Consider the following 5,701-nt stretch of genomic DNA (forward strand, 5'->3'; position numbering starts at 1 on the left):
GGCTCTTCTGTCTGTAACAGAAGCCCTAAGGTCAGCTAAAGCTGCAGCCCAATCCTCAGTTCTTATCCTGCTTGACCTATCAGCTGCCTTTGACACAGTCAACCACAGGATCCTGCTATCCGCTCTCTCAGCAATGGGCATCTCGAGTAAAGCACTCCTGTGGTTCGAATCCTACCTCTCGGGGCGTTCCTACAATGTTTTGTGGCAAGGACAATTATCCTCCTCCCACTGCCTCTCCACAGGGGTACCGCAAGTGCTTGGGCCCCTTCTCTTCTCAATTTACACCACCTCACTGGGGCCGATCATTCGCTCGCACAGCTTCTCTTACCACTGCTACGCAGACGACACGCAACTCTACCTATCCTTCCCGCCAGGCGATCCCACTGTCTCGGCGCGGATCACGGACTGTCTATCAGACATATCTGCATGGATGAAGGCTTGCCACCTTCAACTAAACCTCTCTAAGACTGAACTCTTGGTCATTCCAGCCAAGCAATCTATCCACCATAACATCAAACTACAAATTGACTCAGCAACCATCACTCCAACCAAGGTGGTGAGAAACTTGGGTGTCATGATTGATGACCAGGTGTCCTTTTCAGACCATGTTGCTACTGTCTCTCGGTCATGCCGCTTTTCTCTATACAACATAAGGAAAATCAGGCCCTACCTCACTCAGTACGCCACCCAGCTTCTGGTACAGGCCATGGTTATCTCTCGCATCGACTATTGCAATGCCCTCCTAGCAGGTCTCCCAGCTTGTGCGGTGAAACCCTTACAAATGGTTCGGAACGCAGCAGCGCGTCTGGTTTTTGATCAGCCCAAAAGGACTCATGTCACTCCATTACTCAGTGACCTCCACTGGCTCCCCGTGGCCTCCAGAATCAAATTCAAGTCACTAATGCTTAAAGAGTGACTACTGTGTCTGCACCCATCTACCTAAACTCCATAATACAAACTTACGTTGCTTCTCGGCCGCTACGCTCCTCCAATGAACGCCGCCTGGCTCTGCCATCCCTTCACACAAAGCAATCCCAGTCCCGGCTATTCTCATCTGTGACACCACGATGGTGGAACGAGCTACTACACGCCATCAGATCAGGGGCGTCCCTCTCTAACTTCAAGAAGCTCTTGAAAACTCATCTCTTCCGAGAACACTTCCTCTTATAACACCTCTAACTCCTAACCTCTATCATGCACTTCCTCTGCTCTTCTTCTATCCCCTACAATGATCTTGTATTGATTGCACTTTTTGTTTTGATTGCACTTTTTGCTAACTCTTACTTCCTTCCCTAGGTATCTACCCCATTGATGTGATATGTACTGTGAGCTCTTACTAGTATTTATTGCTGCTCTTACTAGTATGTATTGTCAGTTGTAGATCTGTAGTTGATGCTCTGTTGATTCTTGTATGTTGTTCCTCAAATGTAAGTCGCTTTGGATAAAAGCGTCTGCCAAATGAGTAAATGTAAATGTAAATGTAAAACTAAACTGTAATCAGTCAAACCACAGTTGTTCAGACAGGACTATATGTCAAAGTGCACACAAAACATAAGAACACTGTTATATAATATAATATCAACACCATCCACTGATTGCTCTCATGAATGATAGGTTGCCTGTGAGCAGGCATGTGTAACCATTGCTACAAGGTGATCATGCTGCCATAAATTTCACAGGCACTTCTGCTCGTCTGTGAGCTATGAAACATCAAACACAGAAAACATGTGAAGGAAATTCCCTTTTGTGTTGTAACATGCCTAGGTGCACGCTGTGCTGTCATTAGGAAGAGCCTAGGGGGGGGGGTCCACAGAGGATTTCAGGAAGAATGTTACTTCACAGTGGAGAAAAGACAAATATGCTTACCTCGACACGTTCGCATGTCATCCAGCAAAGTGAATCCAGGTCTGCAGTGGCAATGAGTTCTGGTCTGGGTCTGGTTGGAGCTCTGGTTGTAGTGCTGAGAGTGAGAGCAAAGCTGGGAACAGCCTCCGTTGTTAACTGAACATGGTGTCATCTCTGGAGAAAAACAGTAAAGATGGAGGGTGGCTCGTTTCCGGGGTAATTACAAGTTCAAGGGTCAAAAAAAGAAAAAGAAATTAATTCAAGCATTTATGTGAGCTGACTTTCAGATAGTTATCAGAGAGAGGTATAGCACTGGAGACGACCAATTGTGCATGTGTAACAACAGTAGAGACGGTTAAAATCTTTGGCACTTTCATTTCACAATGAGATGATCTGTATCGTAGAAGCACTGATGTAATTATCTTTAAAACAGATAACCTTGGTGTTGGATATCTGTTTTAAAGATAATTACATCAGCACTTTTTATCCATTGCTAGGACCCATTGCCTTCCAGGAATGTTAAGTTTTCCTACTTTTACTGGCAAATAAATATCTTACACAGCCATCAGCACGTCATTCCTTTCCCTTTAAAGCAGCAACATCACTCACCGAGACAAACAGGTGTGATTCCGCTCCAGGTGCCCTCTTGCTGGCAGTAGCTGTGAATGTCTCCATGAGCCAGCGTATAACCAGAGTAGCAGGCATACTGTATGTAATGTTTGTATTCTCTGGGACGTGGATTCTCTACATTACGAAAGTAGAAGGTTCCATGAATGGGCACAGGTGGGTACGGGCACACAGGTCGTCTGCTGAGGCTCAGAGACAGCAGAGATTCAGTGGTGGTGGAGGTGTTTGAAGGAAGGGTGACATTAGGCGGCAGTGTTTTCACATTGGGCTCATTGGAGCCGGCACTTGAGGACGTTAAGGCAGAAAAGGAGGGAAGGGGGAGTGATAAGGAATGTGAGGTAGCAGGTGATGAAGTGGATGAAGAACTGGTAGAAATTAAATCAACAGCACCCTGTGGTGTGACAGATTCTTCAACTTTGAGCATTTTTACACTCCGATGCACAGGCAGAGCAGATTTTGTGCAGTGGAGTGGTGAAGTTGGTACAAACATCACAGTTGGAAGAGTATGTGAGACGGCAGCATTTGTGACGGCAGTGATAGCTTGTGTATGAGCTGTTAAAAGTGGTGGTGGTGAAGATGTAAATCGCTCTGTTTCTGCCACTAATGATGAGGTAGATGAGACAGTGGTAGATAGATGTGATTTAGAGGCAAACAGTTGTGTAACTTTGTCCACCCTTTCTGCTTCCTCATGTGAAGCTTTTGCACCCGAGCCATGCCTCCCAGTTCCTGTTTCTGCTCCTTGAGCTTTGTTTGCCACCTGAAGTTGGGCCTCGAGATGAATTGTTTGGACCCCGTCTTTGACTTTAAAATTGGGGAACTGAATACGCTGCTGCAGCTGAACTTTTGGGTTAGTCTCTTTAATCCTCTCACTGTTGGACATTTGGGATGGTGTATAGCCAAATTTGAGGTTTACTTCTTTGGAGGCTGTATTAACGAGGGTATCGTAGTGAGATTGCTGCTGGGTCTTCAGAACTACGGCAGTCTGGACATTCTGGTGTAAGTTTGGCTTTTGCATATTGACAGCTGAAACCGAGCTCATCATGTCAGACTCTAAAAAGGAAAGGAGGAAAAAAAGATCAAATTAAGGGCAGTAAAGGGCAAGGCAAGTCTATTTTTACAGCAACTTTTGAACATGACTGAAAAGAAGGCCTGAAAACAGTTTCACTTCAGCTACAGTTAGTTTCAGTTGCAGTGTAGTAATAGTGTTCTACCTAGTGATGTTTGGAATCAATGAGTTGGTAACATTTGGATACAAAAATTACATTTCTTGCAGATAGAAGTTAGATGTAAAGATGTATACCACATCTATACAGCAAATGAAACCAGCAGCTGGGTAGCTTAGCACAAAGACTGAAAACATGAGGAAACAGCTAGCCTGGCTCTGTCCAAAGGTAAAATATACACCTGCCAGCACTTCTACAGATAACTAATTGTATCAAGTCCAAAGTGCCTGGAGAAACCAGAGACTCACTGCTACCAGCCAAGAAACAGTCTGGCACCTTGACCACCCTAAAATTGTTCTCCTCAGCTTGTACTTTGGTTTTGTAGGTGGATTTTACTACCTTTTTGACAGATACAAGCTAGCTGTTTACCCTTTCCAAGCCTTTACACTAAACCAAGTAGCTACTAGCTCCAACTACAAAATTTACCTAACACATATGAGGTATCAATCTTCTCATCTAACTCCCAGCAAGAAAGCAAATATGCTTATTTTGTAAAATGTCATTCTGTTTCATTCTGTTCTGCTTTAATAACAGAGCTTTTCATGCTCACCTTTGCATACAGGCTTTGTGGTATTCCAGGTGTGGCCCTTACAGTATAACATTGAGGGCCCATTTAGCCGAAAGCCACTATTACAGCTGAACACTGCCCAGGATCCATCCTCATTCACGCTGCTTGTCCCGTGGGTAAGCGGCCCTGGGTTGGAGCAGCCAGAGCCTGAAGGAGGGTGGGGGTTTATAAAGGAAAGTGATTCAAAGTTAGTCTTAGTAAGTCTGACCAGGGACTTTTGTTGCCTATTGTTGTCTCCACTCAACTTCTACTACACAACTTTCTACTGAGTACTGTAATTGAAACAGAGTAAAAAAAAAAAAAAAAACTTTTAAGAAAAGAAAATAATTATTGTTGTCCTCTAAATGCATCTACCAACAAAAACAGAAATTGAAATCCTAAAATAAAATTTTTTCCAGTGCATGCTCCTCATGAATGAAGCTCCTTACCAACACAGACTGGGATGTCCCGGGACCAGTGTCCAGACACACAGCTGTTGGTTTTGTATCCATGGAGCTTATAGCCAGGATGACAGCGGAAGATCACCAGCAGTCCTCTGTAACGGAAAAATGTCTGCCCGTTCTCCAGGTGTTTAAAACCACTGCATCCCTCAGCTCCACACACTGTAGACAGTTTCACAATGAAGGTCTGCTTCTTTTAACAACACACACAATTAAACAAAATTAACTTGAAGTAGTACCTGGAGCATAGATGCAGAGTAGAGCGAACAATGCTATCAGGAGTCCCATCTGAGCTCCCATCTGAATGTGTGTTCAGGATGACACTACAACCTGCTGAGCTGAGATAACAAAGGGTAGGCTGAACAGTGAAATACTTGGAGTGAAAGTGGGAAGAATCAGAGAGCCTGAAGACTGAAGGGAGGGGAGATGTGGTCTGGGGTTACTACAGGATGGGCAGATGGGAGGGAAAAAGGGAGAAAGGAGGGGTAAGTTGGTGCATACGCAAACCACTCAGTGGATAGTGAGGTATCAGGGAAGTGCTCTTTTTGCCAGCTTTATAGTAAGTTGTAACATTTTTACTTGTTTTAACATTTAAAGTGACACACTTAGAAATAAGCAGTTGAGAGAGAGGGCAACATCTAAGCAAACAATCAGTGTAAAAAAATTTCATCTCCACACCTCCGTTTCTCTCTTGCCCTTCACTTCTGTAGTCTCTTGCAAGTAGAGTGTGTGTGTGTGCTGCAAAAATTGACACCTTCAGAAAAATCGGAACCCATCAATTATTCAGAATGCCTGGGCCTGTTTAACATTTCTCACCGTTTGGTAATTATAGTGAGCAGGAAGGCAGAGTGAAGTAGCATACGAACACACACACACACACACACACACACACACACACACACACACACACACACACACACACACAAAATATACACAAAATACAACTCTTAATTTCAAACGAGCCATTTTATTCATTATTGGTAACCAGTTGAACACAC

The sequence above is a fragment of the Micropterus dolomieu genome, linkage group LG20, assembly GCF_021292245.1.
Source record: "Micropterus dolomieu isolate WLL.071019.BEF.003 ecotype Adirondacks linkage group LG20, ASM2129224v1, whole genome shotgun sequence".
NCBI lineage: Eukaryota > Metazoa > Chordata > Actinopteri > Centrarchiformes > Centrarchidae > Micropterus > Micropterus dolomieu.